Raw genomic sequence first — 19177 nt, 5'->3', positions numbered from 1 at the left:
AGGAGACTTGCACACCCCAGTAACTAGAGTGTGATCTGCCAGCTGTGGAGGAGTCATGAGATGCTGAATCTCAGAGGCACTGGAGATGGTGAAGGAGGAAGGAATTTTAAGGAGGTCAAAGTGAGCCTAATAAAGACGAAAGGACAGGTTACTTGTCATGGAGATGCAAAGTTCCAATAAGAACAAGTCAACTGGGATATACAGAAGCTGAGGGCAGGTGTCAGTGGTTTTGATATTTAAGAACAAATGAAGGAAATATGGTTCCTTGAAAGCAATTTTGTCACAGAATTCCCATTTAGGTTCTGGTGTGAATGGAGAGGTGGACATGGATCTGTGGAGGAGGAGTGCTGGGCAAAGGAAGATGAGGGGAAAGGACTGGCAGGAAAGGGCAGAGGGCAAGTAAGGACAAAGTAAAAGAGGGGGGAAAAGGGAGGGGAAGAGCAGCCCCCACCCTGTCCCCACTGCCAGTCCACAAAACCCAGCAGCTTCCTCTTCTGTCCCCAGAGTGGAATTTCAGCGAGAAGGGCCCTTGTATTTTTGTGGTGACTGCATGCAGCTGAAACGGCCCTTCAGGAACAGAGCATGAGTACATTGCTGGTTTCTGGCTCTCCCCGTCTTTTCATGATGAACGAAGGAAAGGGGACAGTTGTGACTAGCTTGTGCTATTAGCTGTACAGTGGACAGCTTAGGCGACTGGAGGCGACTTAAGCCAGGAGTCGCCCTGTTATTCATCTGCAGCCTGATGGCTCCCTGAGTGCCATGACCTGCCAGAAACACACACCAAACAAGGCTGTTTGCCAGGGCGGTTTTATCCCCACTGAGAAGGACAGCCAGTATCCAGTCAAACCAACAGTCCCGGTAAGAATGAATGAATTCAATCAGCTCAGCAGTGTTACCAGTGTCAAAGCATTAGAGAGAGAGAAAGGTGGAAGAAGAGAAGGAGGTGGTAGGGAGGGAGAGAGATCAGAAGGATAGAGAAGGAAGGGAGACAAATAGCAGTACAACAGGAAGGCAGAGATTCAATAAAGAAACAAAGACAGGTGATTCACAAGTATGGAACACTAAGTGTGAGGGTAGATGGGTGTCAACAGAAGTGGCTACACTTGAAGGTGCCGTGGACATTTCTGAGCCTGTCCATGATCAGCTCTCCTCACTACTAGCTCATGAAGTCTTCTAGGTCCTGCTTTAGAGAGTGCTGGCAAATGCACTGGCAGTAGCTTACTGAGCCTGCAATGACTAAATGACAGGCATTGGTGAGGCAAAACCAGGGAGGCTTCCTGGCGTCACTGAGGGCTGTGGGTGACCGCTTCTCTCCACTCTTCTATTTTTTTGGGGAAGGAGAGCATAGAAGTCAAAACAACGAGAAGAGGGAAGGAAAGGAAATAAAACGAGAAGGGTTCTTGACAAGAAGGCAGAGGGTAAGGGGAACAACTGGCAAGTCACGCCTGTGTCAGGACACTCAGGCATCTAACAGTTGAATTAAGAACCCCAATGAGAATGTACATAAAACACATGTTCCCAGGAACCTTTCAGGTCAAGCCTGCAGGATACTTCTCAAAACAACAGCTTTGGGGACAACTTCCTGTATCAGGCCACTTTATCAGGGCCATCTCTGTGTCCTTCTTCTCTGTCTGACCTCATAGTGCTCCAAAGCTGCTGCCCACGCAGCAAGCCTCACCCTAGAGAGGCTTGGAGGTTCTTGCTTCCTCCATTTCCAACTGAACCACTGATGATGAGATGCATTGTCTCATTTCTAGCACTGAGTGTGGCTCTGCTAAATCCATCACGGGCCAGCTTTGTTTCTAAGCTGAATAGAAAACTGCCTTTAGGAACTCCTAGAAGGGTGGAAGATGGGTAAATACCCAAATAAAAACATCCCACCCACTCTGGTGTCATGTTGCTGGTATTATCTTTGTTAGATGTGCTAACAATTCAACCTACAGGTCGAACATGACTTTCCTCTCTTTAAAGGTAAAATTATTTTTGGAAAGGCAGCTTATTGAGTCACTACCACCTTAGTATGAATTAGTGTGCTGGAATCACTTCCTTTTAAAACAAAACACCTTGGTGGCATTTGTCTGTTGGAGGGGCCACGGATGGTGCTGAAAGTGGCAGGAAGTTGGAAGGGAGCCTTAAGGGCAACAGAAGGAGGGATCCAGCATTGGGAAAAAGGAGATGTAGGGAGATGTCCCAACCTACCAAGCTGTCCTGAGAACACCAATCTTTACTTAATCCAGAACTAGCTCAAGTCACACCGAACACTGGTATCTAGACAAAGTCTGGCAATGGCACCCTCTGAGTCCTCCACTAAACACAGGATTGGGACTCAGGGCCAGGATCTAGGTGGCCTTGCTATGAAAATAAGCAAGGTATTTCCTGCTTTTGGTTTTGCATCCTTACCTATAAAATTATTCCCAGGCTTAAGTGCACAGTACGTTCTCAAGTCACAGGTGAAGAATACATAGTTGGTATGGTTTGGACTAGATCTAGGCCTCCAAAGTTGCTTCCAGCCCACATTGGGATGAGCCCACTTTCTCATAATCTTTACCACCTTTGGTCCTCGTGATAGGTCTGGGGACCCCTGCTCAGTCTTGTCCTCCTGGTGCCTGTTCTGACCCCTTTCTCTGCTCTGACAGGGATAGAGAGGGGTGGTTTGGGCCACAGGCAGGCTCAGAGATGGCAGGGCCTGCTGCCCCACATCAGCATGGAGGATGGGACACAGGACTGGAGCAGTGAAGACTGAGTCTCCTGACTCAGTTCTGAGTGGGTGGGTGTGCAGGCAGAAGCAATTCTGACTCAGGATCCACCACTTTTCTCCATTATTGCAGGACCCAAAGTCAGGGCAGGAGTAAACTGGCTCTCTGAATTTTATAGGGAGCCAGTAAAGGACAATTAATTTTGCCTACTGGTGCATGGTAGAAAGATGCCAAGGTGGAAAGGGGTCAGGGATGAGGGTAAGGGAGATTTGGGGCCAGCACCTGACATGTCTATCCTTGAACACTTCCTTGCAGCAGAGCCCAGTGTGCGCCTGCCTCATTATTGTCCCCTCCATGTTATCCCTCCTCCCAATATCATTCTCAAGCTACAGTTATCAATCAGGCAAGGGGAGTCCATGCTGCCTTATTCTTCTTTGGCCCTTGTCTCCTGGACCCTACCGGTCAGGCACATGGGTGCTGGCTCAGAGTGCTTTCTCTCTGAGCCTTCCAAGGGCATCTGATCTTCTTTGGTTCAGTATTAGCAGCATCAATAGACTCAGAGAAGTTAAGACAAGCAGCTCTGACTAGTCAGACAGCATTCAGGAGGACCTCTGAGGGGAAGGAGCCACTGATGCCTACCCCTTGGCAATGCCACGCCTCGGCCAGCTTGGCTTAGGGATTTAGTCAATGGGCTCTGTGGAGATGCAAGAGTCAATTCTCTGACAGAAATGGCTTTGTCATCCATTAGCTGTATGATTTTGGGCAGATAGCAAACCCTGTCTGTACCTTGATTTCCTGGTGCATAGGGTCAGTCAGTCCTGAGGATTTAGTCCCATTTCGTGTGTCATGTCCTGGGCATGATGCCTGATCTGAGGTCTCTGAGCAGAGACTAGCTCTCATGTTGCCCTTCTCCTCTTCCTCATTCTTCTAATCAGCTGAAGTCACAATACCATAATTATTTAGCTTCATTTTCCTGTTCTGGTCACTTCCATGCCTAACACCTTGTACTTAAGTAAATCTTACAGTGTTTCCTCCTTTGAATTTTCCCAGAAGCCCCCTAGAGGTAGTGTTCTTTCCACTTACAACATCTCTCTGCCTGCCACACTCCCCATGGTTCTTCCCTGCCCCTTCTCTCTGATCCCCACATGAGCCACATCAAAGCCAAGGGATCTGGTCCCATAGGTATCAAAGCTCTAGGAAAGGAGAAAGGAAACATCCACCTGAAGCTATCAGAAAATGCCCACTCAGTGCTGGCATTGCAAGAGACCTGTCTTTCTTCCATCCCTTGGCACCCTCCTCCCATGCCATGGCTTGATGCCATCTATTTGCAAATAACTCCATGAAAGAGGAGATGAGTTTTGATGTAGGAAATATTTGGAGGAATATTGGGATAAATGAGGCATCTGGAGAGGGAAATGGAGTTGATTCCTAAGGCTTAAAGGAGTCAGAGATGATGGGTCACTGGTGAAAAACCCTCATGAATTTCCCTGAAACTCAAGTGTGGATAAGTATGGATTGCTTGCCAATAGAACACAAGTCTGATAATCCATGTTTCGTGATGACTGGATGTCTAGAAAAATCTGGGAGGGCCTGGAGCAGAACCCAGGGGTGCAGGAATTTCTAAAGGATCCTGTGGGACTAGGAAGAAGAACCTAGAGCTACCAACAGCTGCTAATAAACTGAAAGCAGAAGGATGTGGGTAGAGGGAGCTACCTCCAGGACGAGGAACTATTGCTCACATAACTTGCCATCTGTAATATTGGCTGTTATCTGAGTGTAGAGTTACACCAGAACTCTGCTTCTGGCATAGGCCTGCTGAAGCTTCAGAGCTGTGGGCCATGGTCAATAGCCTGTGCTTGCTGTCATTGGGTTGTTCCTATTGGTTGTTACCATGAGCCTAATCATATCTGGGAACGAGTGCTTTAACAATGTCTGTGGGCTGTGAGTTACAATTGACTAGGGAGATGGTCTTGGACAGAGGTTAGGTCCTCCAAGTTATCCCAGCAGGGGTTTTAGAAAGAATGTCATTGGTTTGGGTGCCACATTTGTCTGATCTTCCACAGGACTTTACAGTTTACACAGAGCTTACGAATAGATGCTCTTACGTGAGCTTCAAAAGCCACTGCTGGAAAGGTCATATTTTTCTGAAAGATGAGAAAGTTAAGTCTTAGGGCATTTTGGTAACTGAAGAAGCAAGACTCAAACACTTGCCAGTTTTCTGACTTCAAGTCCAGCTCTTACTTTCCCCAATCACCCTTGGGTGATGTTACATTTGCTCTTTCTATTCAAAGACATTATTTGTGTGGGAGAAGGGAGAAAGTAACCCAGAAATAAGTGTTGTGTTTTGGACATCCTCTCTGGCTCTGCATCACTGACACTACTGCCATCTTCTCATAGAGGATCCTTCAGTGTGACTTTAAACACCCAAGGTCCTCAACAAGGGAGCAAGCAGAGCATGTCAGTGTGGGAGGGAGGCTGGGAGCAGAGAGAGGTGCACAAGGGTTCTGAGAAGTAATACCTTATTCAGAAAATGAAAAAATGTTTCAAGATGGTGGACTAGAGGGTGGCTGCCTTTCATGTTGCTCCAGGACTCAGGATTCAAAAGAGGAGATATTGAGAGACTTGGGACCAACTCAAAGCAGCTGGGTGAGTCTCTCCCATTGGGTAGGTGTCCCAGATGGGGCAGTAGTCCTGGAACACAGGGCACTTTGTGAAGTAGAGCTGCCCGGCAAGACATCCCTCCCCCCGCTGGAGCAGTGAACTCGGACAACTGGGAGCATTGTAGAGGAGGCCGCTCAGCACAGTGCTTGGACTCGGAGCAACCACTGGGGCTCCAGGCGGCTGCCCAGAGGAGGAGCTGTGTAGCAAACTGTTTGGACTCAGAGAGACCGCTTCTGAACACCAGGGCCTGCCCAGAGGAGGAGGAGGAGGAGGAGCGTGGAGGGTCCCTTGGACTCGGAGTGACTGTACCAGAGCTACAAGTGGTTGCGAGAGGACGAGCTGCGCAGCGAACTGTTTGGACTCAGAGAGACTGCTTCTGAACACCGGGGGTTGCCAGGAGGAGGAGGAGGAGCGCGGCGGGTTGCTTGGACTTGGAGTGACTGCATCAGAGCTCCAGGCAGCTGCTCAGAGGAGGAGGAAGGTGGTGAGTTGTTTGGACTCAAAGCGACTGCTGCTGAACACTGGGGGGCTGCCCGGAGGAGGAGCATGGTGGGTCACTTGGTCTCGAAGTGGCCACACCTGAACTCCGGGCGGCTGCCCGGAGGAGGTGTGTGGCGGGTCGCATGGACTCAGAGCGACCACTCCTGAACACCCGGGGAGCTACCTGGAGGAGGAGGAGGAACGAGGCGGGTCACTTGGACTCGGAGTGACTGCCCAGGGCTACGGGCAGTTGGCAGGAGGAGGAGGGACGCAGTGAGTTGCTTGGACTCCTAGTGACCGTACCGGAACACCAGGTGGCTGTCCAGAGGAAGAAATGTGCAGCGGGTTGCTGGGACTCGGAGCAACTGTACGGGGCTCCAGGAGGCTGCTCAGAGGAGGGGCCACATAGCCAGGCGATTAGGTGCAGAGTAGGGTCCCAGGACCTAGGAGGCTTCTTGGTGGAAGAACCGCACAGAGACACGCTTAGGGGCGGAGCGATGGTTCCAGGACTCTGGGCAGATTCTCTGAGGAGAGGCAGGCTAAGGAGACTCATCTGCGAAGGGTGAGGCTCCCAGGCCCAGGAGGTAGGTCCGGGCCCCTGGGAATGTTGCAGAGAAAAGCAGCCCAGCCCAGGCGATAGTTGTAGATTGAGGGGAACCTCTAGGAGGGGAACGGACCAGCGAGACCTCCCCACCGGGTGAGTCTTCCCTGCTGTGTGAGGTTTTCCCACAAGGATGGTAAAACCAGAGACACAGGCCCAAACAGGCCTTGCCTCAGCCCGCAACCTAGTTCCCCTTTGGATGACCATTTGTCAACAAGTGGAGGCACCTCTGCCCACTAGCAGGGAATATACCCCACAGGAAGGCCACCACCCCTAGAGAGATAGCTTCCTTGTGGAGCACCACATTATCAACTTCCTCCAAGACTTCAGCCTACTGAAGGCTAAGAGGGGATATACTAGAAATCTTCAAGGACATTATAAGTCAATAGAAGAAATCTGCAATATCTCAGCGGTCAATTGATACCTGAAGAATATGAGAAAACAAGGGAAGAAAATGCCCCAAGCACATCTAGATGTTACATCAATAAAACCCAATGACAGCATGGCAGAAGAAATGACAGAAAGGGAGTTCAGAATGTACATAATTAAAACAATCAGGGAAACAAACGAGGAGATGAAAGAGCAAATGCAGGCATTGAAGGAGGAGATGAAAGAGAAAACGCAGGATTGAGATCGCACCAATCGACATTTAAAAGAGCAAATACAGGAAGCAAAAGATCATTTCAATAAAGAGTTAGAGCTATTGAAAAAAAAAAAAAGAAATCCTTGAAATGAAGGAAACAATAAACCAAATTAAGAACTCCATAGAAACATAACCAATAGGATAGAACACTTGGAAGACAGAACCTCAGATACTGAAGTCAAAATATTTAACCTTGAAAACAAAGTGGACCAAACAGAGAAGATGGTAAGAAATCATGAACAGAATCTACAAGAACTATGGGATATCATGAAAAGGCCAAATTTAAGAATTATTGGGATTGAGGAAGGCTTAGAGAAAAAAACCAAAGGAATGAACAATCTATTCAATGAAATAATATCAGAAAATTTCCCAAATCTGAAGAATGAAATGGAAAATCAAGTTCAAGAGGCTTATAGGACTCCAAATATACAAAATTAAAACAGACCCACACCAAGGCACATTCTAATGAAAATACCTAACATACAAAATAAAGACAGAATTTTAAAGGCTGTGAGAGAAAAGAACCAAATTACATTCAGGGGGAAACCAATGTGGATCAGCAGATTTTTCAATCCAGACTCTAAAAGCTAGAAGGGCCTGGAACAACATTTTTCCAGCACTGAAAGAAAATGGATGCCAACCAAGAATCTTATACCCAGCAAAACTTACCTTCAAATTTGACGATGAATTAAAATCCTTCCATGAAAAACAAAAGCTAAAAGAATTTACAAAAAGAAAGCCAGCATTACAGAATATTCTCAGGAAAATATTTCATGAGGAAGAGATGAAAAACAAAGAAGCAAATCAGCAAAGGGAGGAATTATCCTAAAGGAATTGTCAAATAAAGGAGGAACCAAGTCCTGTCAAAAAAATAAATAAATAAAGATCAATGGTACAGAATAGAGGACACGGACACAAACCCAAATAAATACAATTTTCTCATACTAGACAAAGGTGCCAAAAATATGCAATGGAGAAAAGATAGCCTCTTCAACAAATGGTGCTGGGAGAATTGGAAATCCATATGCAACAGAATTAACCTAAACCCATATCTCTCACCATGCACGAAACTAAACTCAAAATGGATTAAGGACCTTGGAATCAGACCAGAGACCCTGCAGATTATAGAAGAAAAAGTAGGTCCAAATCTTCACCTTGTTGGTCTAGGATCAGACTTCTTAACAGGACTCCCATAGCACAAGAAATAAAAGCAAGAATCAACCACTGGGATAGATTCAAACTAAAAAGCTTTCTCTCAGCAAAGGAAACTATCAGCAATGTGAAGAAAGAGCCTACAGAGTGGAAGAATATCTTTGCCAATCATACTTCAGATAGAGCACTAATCTCCAGAATCTATAAAGAACTCAAAAAACTCTACTCCAAGAATTCAAATAATCCAGATGACAAATGGGCCAAGAAAATGAATAGACACTTCACAGAAGAAGATCTACAAGCAATCAACAAACATATGGAAAAATGTTCAACATCTCTAGTAATAAGAGAAATGCAAATCAAAGCCACCCTAAGATTCCATCTCACCCCAATTAGAATGGCGATTATCAAGAATATGCGCAACAACAGGTGTTGGCGAGGATGTGGGGAAAAAGGTACACTCATACATTGCTGGTGGGGCTGCAAATTAGTGCAGCCACTCTGGAAAGCAGTGTGGAGATTCCTTAGAAAACTTGATATGGACCCTCCAGTTGACCCAGCTATCCCACTCCTTGGCCTATACCCAAAGGACTTAAAATCAGCATACTACAGAGATACAGCCACATCAATGTTCATAGCTGCTCAATTCACAATAGCCAGACTGTGGAACCAACCTAGATGCCCTTCAATTGATGAGTGGATAAAGAAACTGTGGTATATATATACAATGGAATATTATTCAGCCATAAAGAATGACAAAATTATGGCATTTGCAGGCAAATAGATGAAATTGGAGAATATTATGCTAAGTGAGAGAAGCCAATCTCAAAAAGCCAAAGGACGAATGATATCGCTAATAAGTGGATGATGACACATAATGGGGGGAGGGAAGTGTTAGTGTTAGGGTTAGAGTTAGGGTTAGGGAGGGGGGCAAGTATGGAGGAAGGAAGTACTGTATAGAGGGAAAAGAGGGGTGGGAGGGGTGGGGGAAGGGAAAAATAACAGAATGAATCAAACAACATTACTCTATGTAAATATATGGTTACACAAATTGTATGCCTTTACGCCATGTACAAAGAGAGAAGCAACATGTATCCCATTTGTTTACAATAAAATTAAAAAAGAAAAAGAAATGAACCAAATGACTGGGAATACAAATCATATCTCAATAATAACCCTGAATGTTAATGGCGTGAATTCCTCAATCAAAAGACATAGACTGGCAGAATGGATTAAAAAGAAAGATCCAACAATATGTTGCCTGCAAGAGACTCACCTAATAGAAAATGATACCTATAGACTAAAGGTGAAAGGATGGGGAAAAACATATCATGCACATGGACCCAGCAAAAAAGCTGGAGTATCCATCCTCATTTCAGATAATGTGGACTTCAAGCCAAACTTAGTCAGAAGGGATAAAGAAGGACATTTCATACTGCTTAAGGGAAGCATAAATCAGCAAGACATAACAATCATAAACATCTATGCCCCAAACAGTGGCTCATCCATGTATGTCAAACAAATCCTTCTCAATTTCAGAAACCAAATAGACCATAACACAATAATACTAGGTGATTTTAACAGCCTCTCTCACCACTGGACAGATCTTCCAAACAAAAATTGAACAAAGAAACCATAGATCTCAATAACACAATCAATAATTTAGACTTAGCAGACATTTATAGAATATACCATCCAACCAAGAGCGAATACACTTTCTTCTCAGCAACACATGGATCCTTCTCTAAAATAGACCGTATATCATGCCACAAAGCTAATGTTAGCAAATACAAGAAGATAGAGACACTACCTTGTATTCTATCAGATCATAATGGATTGAAGTTAGAAATAAATGAAAGAGTAAAAAACAGAAACTATTCCAACACCTGGAGATTAAACAATATATATCATATGATGAATGGATAACAGAAGATATTAGGAAGGAAATTAAAAAATTCTTAGAGGTAAATGAGAACAAAGAAACATCATATCAAAATCTCTGGGACTATGAAAGCAGTACTTCGAGGGAAATTTATTTCATGGAGTGCAGTTAATAAAAGAAGTAAAACTCAACAAATAAATGACCTAACACTACAGCTCAAAGCCCTAGAAAAAGAAGAACAGACCAGCAAAAAGAGGTAGAAGACAGGAAATAGTTAAACTCAGAGCTGAAATCAACGAAATTGAAACAAAAGAAGCAATACAAAAAATTGACAAAATAAATAGTTGGTTTTTCGAAAAAAGAAACAAAATTGATAAACCTTTAGCCACACTAACAAAGAGAAGATGAGAGAAAACCGAAATCACTAAAATTCAGAATGAACAAGGAAATATCACAACAGACACGATTGAAATACAAAACATAATTAGAAGCCATTTTAAAAATCTATACTCCAACAAAATAGAAAATTTCGAAGATATCAACAGGTTTCTAGAGACATATGAATTGCCTAAACTGAACGAGGAGGACATACACAATTTAAATAGACCAATTTCAAGTAATGAAATAGAAGAAGTCATCAAAAGCCTACCAACAAAGAAAAGTACAGGACCAGATGGGTTCTCAGCCGAGTTCTTCAGAACCTTTAAAGAAGAGCTCATTCCAATACTTCTCAAAGTATTCCATAAAATAGAAGAGGAGGCAACCCTCTCAAACTCATTCTATGAAGCCAATATCACCCTGATACCTAAACCAGACAGAGACACATCAAGGAAAGAAAATTTCAGACCAATATCCTTAATGAACATTGACCCAAAAATTCTCAACAAAATTTTAGCAAATTGCATACAAAAATATATTAAAAAGATAGTGCACCATGATCAAGTGGGTTTTATCCCAGGGATGCAAGGTTGGTTCAACATCCGGAAATCAATAAATGTCATTCACCATATCAACAGAGTAAAAGTTAAGAATCACATGATTATTTCAATAGATGCAGAAAAAGTATTTGATAAAATACAGCACCCCTTCATGCTCAAAACACTAGAGAAAACTCGGGTAGTGGGAACATTCCTTAACATTGTAAAGGCCATCTACGCTAAACCCATGTCCAATATCATTCTAAATGGTGAAAACCTGAAAGCATTCTCCCTAAAAACTGGAACAGGCAGGGATGCCCTCTGTCACCACTTCTATTCAATATCGTCCTTGAAACTCTAGCCAGAGCAATTAGACAAACCAAAGAAATTAAAGGGATACGAATTGGAAAAGAAGAACTCAAACTATCCCTATTTCCTGATGATATGATTACATACTTAGAGGAACCAGGAAATTCCACCAGAAAACTTTTAGAACTCATAAGTGAATTCAGTAAAGTAGCAGGTTACAAGATCAATGCTCATAAATCTAATGCATTTTTATACATAAGTGATGAATCTTCAGAAAGAGAAATTAGGAAAACTACCCCATTCACAATAGCATTGAAAAAAATAAAATACTTGGAATAAATCTCACAAAAAAGGTGAAAGACCTCTACAATGAGAACTACAGAACACTAAAGAAAGAAATTAGTGCAGCCACTCTGGAAAGCAGTATGGAGATTCCTTAGAAAACTTGGAATGGAACCACCATTTGACCCAGCTATCCCACTCCTTGGCATACTACAGAGATACAGCCACATCAATGTTCATAGCTGCTCAATTCACAACAGCCAGACTGTGGAACCAACCTAGATGTCCTTCAATTGATGAATGGATAAAGAATTTGTGGTATATATATACAATGGAATATTATTCAGCCATAAAGAATGATAAAATTATGGCATTTGCAGGCAAATGGATGAAATTGGAGAATATCATGCTAAGTGAGATAAGCCAATCTCAAAACACCAAAGGACGAACGATATCACTAATAAGTGGATGATGACACATAATGGGGGGTGGGAGGTGTTAGTGTTAGGGTTAGAGTTATGGTTAGGGAGGGGGCAAGAATGGAGGAAGGAAGGAATGTGTAGAGGGAAAAGAGGGGTGGGTGCTGTGGGGGTAAGTGAAAAAAATAGCATAATGAATCAAACAACATTACCCTATGTAAATTTATGATTACACAAATGGTATGCCTTTACGCCATGTACAAAACAGAGAAACAACATGTATCCCATTTGTTTACAATAAAAAAAAGAATGAACACAAAAAAAAATGAAAAATATTCTCTATGATTATTTAAAGTATAAATTAGAGAAAGTAAAATTTGAATAAGTCCTGGCAGGTTGAAGGAATCCATGGGGGCATGTAAGATTTGTATCAAAGGGTACCATGAGTGGAGAAGATGGGAGGGAAGCAATTGCAAAAGTTATTATATGTTAGTGTGTTCATACTTGGGACATTTTCAGACATCAATTTTCTTTGTTTCGTGCATTTTGTTTTGCTGTGTATATAGTGTATATAATGGGCAAATGAGTCCCAGTTTTGCAACATCTAGTCTCTAGATGTTAAAGAGGTTGCCAGTGTATGACCAAGTAGTTAGTAAAATTAGCACATTTTGTACACTTTGTGTTGAAATTCATAGGGAAGCTTGTCTTCTGTAAATGACTTCTGAATATGAATTTGTTCAGCCATCTCTAAGTATTACATATGCCTGTAATTGTCCATTGGACTGAAAGAGAAAAGGATGTGAGGATAGAAAGGTTCAAGGACAAAATGTTCATATTAGAAAATACCTTAGATTCTAACCATTGCTACGTGTGCAATATTATTTACCAGTGCTGTGTACATAGTGGACAGGTTCTTATGTGGAATATCTAGTCCTTCTATATATTTAGAAGTGCTTGATATATTTAAAAGTAGAAGTGGTAGAATTAAAACTTTGTAAATAGCTTTTAAAAAGTGATGGGAAATACTGTTTGAAATTGTTAAGCCACCTCTGAACAGAATACTGTCTGTAGTTGTTGACTGGGTTGAGGGAGGTGGGAGGGGAGAAATTGCAAGGGTGTTTTGTTAAGAGTGTGCTAGCAAACTTCAGCTTACCCATTGCCCTGTGACGTGCATTTCATTTAACTTTGCCGTGCTGTATATATTGTATATATACTGGACAAAGGAGTCCTAATTTTATAATATCTAATCTCTAGATATTAAAGGAGTTGCCAATGTATGACAAAAGTAGAGTTAGTAAACTAACACATTTTGTACACTTTGTGTTAAAATTCATAGAAAGACCGTCTTCTGAAAAGGACTTTTGGAAGCGAAATTATAACATCATATCATGTGACACTCAGATGTGGCACATGTGACACAGGAGAAAGACGTGGAAGAAATGAAGGATTCCAGGCCAGAGTGATGCTACGTAGAAGACACTTTCAGATGTAACCATTGTTAGATGTGTGTAGTTTTTTTAACACTACTATGTACATAGTGGACACACTTAAGGCCTTATTTGAAATATCTAGTCTTTCTAGATGTTTAGAAGTGCACAAAGTAGAGGTAGTAAATAAAACATTTTGTAGATATCTTTTTGTTAAAATCCATAATGAAATAACTGTCTTTTAGAAATGGAATGATCAAAACAGTTCTCTGAGCAGTATACATTGTATTTGTGCTGTTCAGGGAGGAAGAAGGAAAAGAAAATGCAAAGGGCTTTATACCAACATATTTTCTATGAAGCAAGATTGACCATTGTCACTTATATCTGAGTTTTGTTTTACTATGTAAATAGTGTATATAAAGGACACAAGTCCTAATTTACATCTAGTCTATCTAGATGTTAAAGAGGTTGCCAGTGTATGATAAGTAGAGTTAGTAAACTAACACATTGAGTACGCTTCATGTTAAATTCATAGGAAAGACTGTTCTTAAAACCACTTAGGAAGTGAAATTGTTAGTCATCTCTCAGAATTACAGATGCATATATCTGACCCCTGGGTTGATAAGAGACTAGAAGGGGAAGGGTTCTAGGCCAGAATGTTCTTGTTTGGAAGACACTTTCAAATTCTAGACTTTAAAAAAAGGGGGTTTTGCTTCAGAGTGTAACCTTTGTTCAGTAAGTGTTGCAGTTTATTCAATGCTACTGTATGTATAGTTTAAAACTTAGGTCCTCCTTGGAAACATCTAGTGTTTCCAGATGTTTAAAGGTGCACAACACATGGTAAAAGTTGAGGACTAAAGTAATGCATTTTAAGTATTTTTTGTTACTATATAGGAATGGTTGCCATGTAGGAGAATGGAATTGTTGAACTTGATGTCCTGGAGAATAGGTGGAAGATTCACTGGGTGGTGGGTGGGGGAATGAGAAAGTATGCATAGAGAAACACTCTGTGCCCTTAGATTAGTTCCGATTGTCTAGCCATTGTTATATGTGCATTTTAGTTAGCATTGCTGGGTATTAAAGGATAAGTCCTAATGCCTAAAGTTTGTTAGAAGTAGCAAAATAATCCCTATATAAATATCCTTCTGTTAGTTTTTAGGAGGAACTGCCTTCTGGGAATGACCCTTGTTAATCCACCTCTTGGAGCTGGGGGTAGTCCTGAATTTAGTCACTGAATGGTGCTGAGGGAGAGGAGGAAGGGTGAGGGGACGTGCTCTTTGCCAGTAGCTCCGTATCTGGAAGGCAGGTCTAGATTATAACCATAGATCTATATGCATTTTGGTAAAGTACTTGTGTTTATTGTGCACAAAATTCATACTTTATTTCACAACATCTAAGCTTTCTAGATGTCCTGAGGTGACAGTTAATCATAAAATGTAGAGCTAGTGAATTAGCCAATTGGTAAATAACTTTTTGTTACAATTGATAGAAAACATGCATCTGGGACATGGAATTGCTTTGTCTCTGGGCAGTGTGTATCAGGACTTGCTCATTAGGCTGGCAGCAGAGGGGCACAGGGGTGCACACAGGGAAAGACGGGAGCAAGTGCTCAAGGATTGACATTTCCATGTGAGCCACTGGTGTGTGCATCTTCTGGCTGTACTATAGGAATACTTTAATTCACTGGGAACATGCATTCTTGCTAATACTTTAGTAGAAATCTGGTAATGAAACAAGCTTGGTGTATCCTGTTGCTTTGTCTCATTTTAAATTGAGCATTAAGGGAATGCATTATTTTAATTGTAACTCTGCCAATATGTCTATCCTAGAGGCCTGTTGCCATTTCTGTCTTCAGTGAAATTTTTGTCCCCAAGAAAGGATAACAGATTGAGTTGGTATAGTGTATTCCTGGTTATCAAAAATACTCATGTAGCTTTGGGATTTTGAATTGGTGAATATTCATGATGTGTGGAAAAGCATGATACACGCTACAATCTCAGTCACAAAATGGGATATTGTGTATGTATATGCACGACCTGGAGGGACACGTCCAACTAAGCTGCTTGTGACTGGATGACTTTGTTCTTTGCTTGTGTTTTTTTTTTCCTGTAATGCACCATTAACATTTAAAAAAAATGCTATTTTTTTAAAAAAAGGGGCACCATGAGCTTAGAACTAACGGGACTCTGGCTTATGCCCAGGTGAACTGGGCACACACAGGAGGCCTGGATTCCAGCTCGGGGCCGCAAAGAGACTAAATATCTCCATTATGACCATTAGCACCAGCGACTTGGAGATGAGATTTCTTTTACTTTTTCTTTTTTGCCTGTCAGATCCACAGTGTAGTTAAGAATTAAATGAGATAAATGCGAAAGTGAACTGTAAATAGAAAACCACTGTACAAGTGGAAGGATTTGCTTCGTGGTTTCGGGCTCCTCACTTCTCCTGCACTGTACTTCCATGCTCCCCAAATATAGTCACTTTTCCTATAGAAATTGTATATCCTAAGGCATGCACACACACACACACACACACACACACACACACACACACCCCACATATATTTACCTTTTGTTTTTCCTTTGAAAGTATGAATAGTTTGAGATAGCGTGGCAGTATTTTACTCCACAAAGGAGCCCCTGGGACTGCAATGGGTTTTCTTTGCCATCCTGGGAAGTAGCTTGCTGTCCTTCCTGTATTTTCCTGTCATGGGCTCTGGGCCCCTCTGCATAGACTTTTGTATGGGTCTATAAAAGACAGAGGCCACCACTGCTATTTCTTTCCTATTGCTGTCCCCCAATCCTTCCAGTGTTAAGCACTTCAAGGCACAAGCTTTGGCTTTTGAACTCATGGTCTGGAATAGCACCAGGGATAAAACTTAGGGCTCATCAAGCCTGTAAAACGGGGAGTACACTCAAGAAGGGAGAAGGCTAGCAGAATTTGTAAGAAACCTGATTTAAGAAAAATGATCTGAAGATTTACTGAAAGAAGTCAAGGTGAAGCGTTCACAAACACATGCACACATGCACACATGTACACATACATGCATGATAAAGACAGTCTACAGTGCTTGGAGATAAAGGGGCAATCATTCTGGAGCTATAGGGTGAGCAGGGCAGGGGTTAGAGGTTATGGTAGAGGATTAGGGAAGTGTAACAGCATCCTTCCAAATCCACTGGCTGGAAGGGAGCAGACAGAGACTTCTAATCTGGGGGAAGCAGGCCAATAAAATAACACATCAATTCAACTGATAGGGAGAGGGTAAGGATACATGGGGGATGGGGCCTGGAGGGACTGAGTTTTAAACTCCTTACATCAAAACTCAAGAGCATCTGCTCTGTGCTGCTATTCAATGGTTCAGAACATCAAAATTTTATGCAAACATTATCAATTCTTTTAATTAAAAAAAATAACAAAAAATTTAAACAATACGTTAAAGACTGACCACAAGGGGGCTTGCCTATGGATAAAGAGAGAAGATTTAAACATTCCAAGTAACAAAAAGACATGTGCAGGAACTGGTAGGACCTGCATAGGAGGAGGCAACTCTTGGGAGGAGTCTGCGGCAGGAGGCCTTACAGTGCAGGGGCCGGAGTTCTGTCTGAGGCCAAGGAGCCAGGGCAGGTTATAAGAGGGGGTGATTTGAAGAAGGAAAAATCAGGCAGGTACACAATTCAGTTCTCTTGTAGGCTCATGTGGGAGTGAGATGCCCACACGCAGCCTGCTTCCACTGCAACCCAGAGAAAGTCTACCCAGAAGGGCTCTCAGTGGATCACCCAACCACCTGGCTCCTTAGTTTTTCCAGAGAAGTGGGTAACAGCAAGCAGTGGAATGTGATTGGTTCTCTTCTCCCAAACGAGCCTGGAGGGGACCAGGCTGGCTGCATGGGCTGCTCATGTTAAATGATAACAGAATCCATTCAACATGAAGATAAGCAGGTGGTCTTGGGAGAAGGCAGGCATGGTTGACAATGCAGGCAGAGTCGTAGCCCCAACTTGGGGTGCTCTACTTTGATAGAGCTCCTTTCCAAGATGCTAAAAGGATGGAAAGGAGAAAGCGGATGCAGTGGTCTGGAGGTGAGGATGGGGGTTAGAAGAGGTTTGGGTCCTGGCCCAAGCAGCTACCCGGAAGTCATAAACAATCCTTCATTTTCTCACTCCATGATTCACATAGCTGCATCCTCCTATACAGTGTGAGGCATGCCAGGCTGATTGTAAAGGGAGAGAGAAAAAGATGCAGCAATCAACACTTAAAAGGAAAGGGGAAGTCCTAATGCATTCCAAAAAGAAAAAAAAAAATCAAAGTAACAAGAAAAAATTCTTTAAACAAATTTAAATAAATAAAAATGAAATAAAAATAAGGAGGTGGGGAGGAGAAAATAAAAATGAAGGACAAAACAAACCAGGGAGAGACAAATGGATGTTAGAGCAGGCACGGACAGTTAGGTTACAGACGCCATGTACTTACGTTTACCTCGGTGATTGCTATATCAACAATGCTACCCACAACAATCAAGGCATCAAATGTATTCCATGCATCACAGAAATAGTGCTGCATGGGGCAGAGAAGCCGAGGAAAAGAGAGAGAGGAGGGGGAAAAAAACAAACCAACAACAAAGGAGAAAAACAAAACAAAAAGGGAAGAGGGAAAATGAAAAAAAAAAAAAAAGGTATGAAAGAAAGGAGAGAAGAGAAAAAAATGAGAAAAGAAAGAGGTTACGTGGGCATATTAAATACTCTCTTACCACTCTATAGTTCTGGCGGATCAAACCTGGGCAACCTGGTTTTCACGGGTGGAGAGGCCTGACAGAGCTGGGTTAGTTCCAGGGTGACGCAGGCTGGGGCCACCTGGGAGGGGAGCTGGGAGGTGCCTTTGGCCACACCACCTGCTCCCTCCACTCAGCTTGCTCGGAGCTCTCAGGCCCAGCACAGCCAGGCAGAGCTGGGACCAGTGGAAAAAAAGGAGGACAAACTCCCACTTTTTTCCCCCACAGGACGACGGCAGTTTCAATAAAAAGCATGACTGGAGGCAGGTAAAAACAGGGAATTAAAAAAAAAAAACATAAAAGGAGGTAGAGAGTAAGAAAGAGAAAGACAGAGGAACAGAGGAGGCAGAAGAGGTGGAAGGAAGAGGTTTCCTGGGGAGGGCAGAGTAATACTCACATTAGTTTCACTGAGAATGACATCAATTATGCTCCCAATCATGATGAGGAAGTCAAAAACATTCCAGGGATCACTAAAGTAACCCTACATGAGGATGGGGATTAAAAAGGAATATTAGACAGACAAGAACAGAGCAACATCACCATCAGAATCATTGTCCAGGCACCTCAGTGTCGCTGCTGTGGGTTCTGAACACCCTCACTCTGGCCAGAAACCCAGGAGCCCAGCAGGGGAGGAGCATAAAAAAGACATCTAGACTACCTTTCTGCCCCACCTTCCCTTGGTCACAGAGTACATCCTACAGTTATCCACCTCTTGGCCTTCTTCACAGAGGCCTTCCCACCTCCCAGCAGGGGCAGGAGTGGGCATGGGCAGCAAGACCTTGCAAACCACAGTGGTGCAGTGACATGGCCAGACCCTTTTCAGTCCCTGTTTCAGCCTTTCCTGCACCTCTGTTTCTTTCTATTCAAAGGGTCTGTTGGGAGGAGGGGACATAGGCGTGTGCCTCCTTAGAGGGGAATGGGCCAATGGGCCTATGTTCCTGTG

At 42.9% G+C, this 19177-nt stretch overlaps 1 pseudogene across 1 annotated transcript in view; it reads right to left on the bottom strand.

The window, feature by feature from the left end:
* LOC306662202 (voltage-dependent L-type calcium channel subunit alpha-1C-like) overlaps positions 1-19177 on the bottom strand; it is a 143267-nt pseudogene that overhangs the window by 27141 nt on the left and 96949 nt on the right. The window contains exons 21-22 of the transcript XR_013766653.1: positions 18632-18715; positions 17937-18020 (exon numbers count right to left, since the gene is read on the bottom strand). The product of XR_013766653.1 is annotated as a voltage-dependent L-type calcium channel subunit alpha-1C-like (transcript). The remainder of the gene's footprint in view (positions 1-17936; positions 18021-18631; positions 18716-19177) is intronic.

This window comes from Sciurus vulgaris (assembly GCF_902686455.1).
Source record: "Sciurus vulgaris genome assembly, chromosome: 5".
NCBI lineage: Eukaryota > Metazoa > Chordata > Mammalia > Rodentia > Sciuridae > Sciurus > Sciurus vulgaris.
The sequence above is the reverse complement of the archived record's forward strand: the minus strand, read 5'-3'. Positions and strand labels throughout refer to the sequence as shown.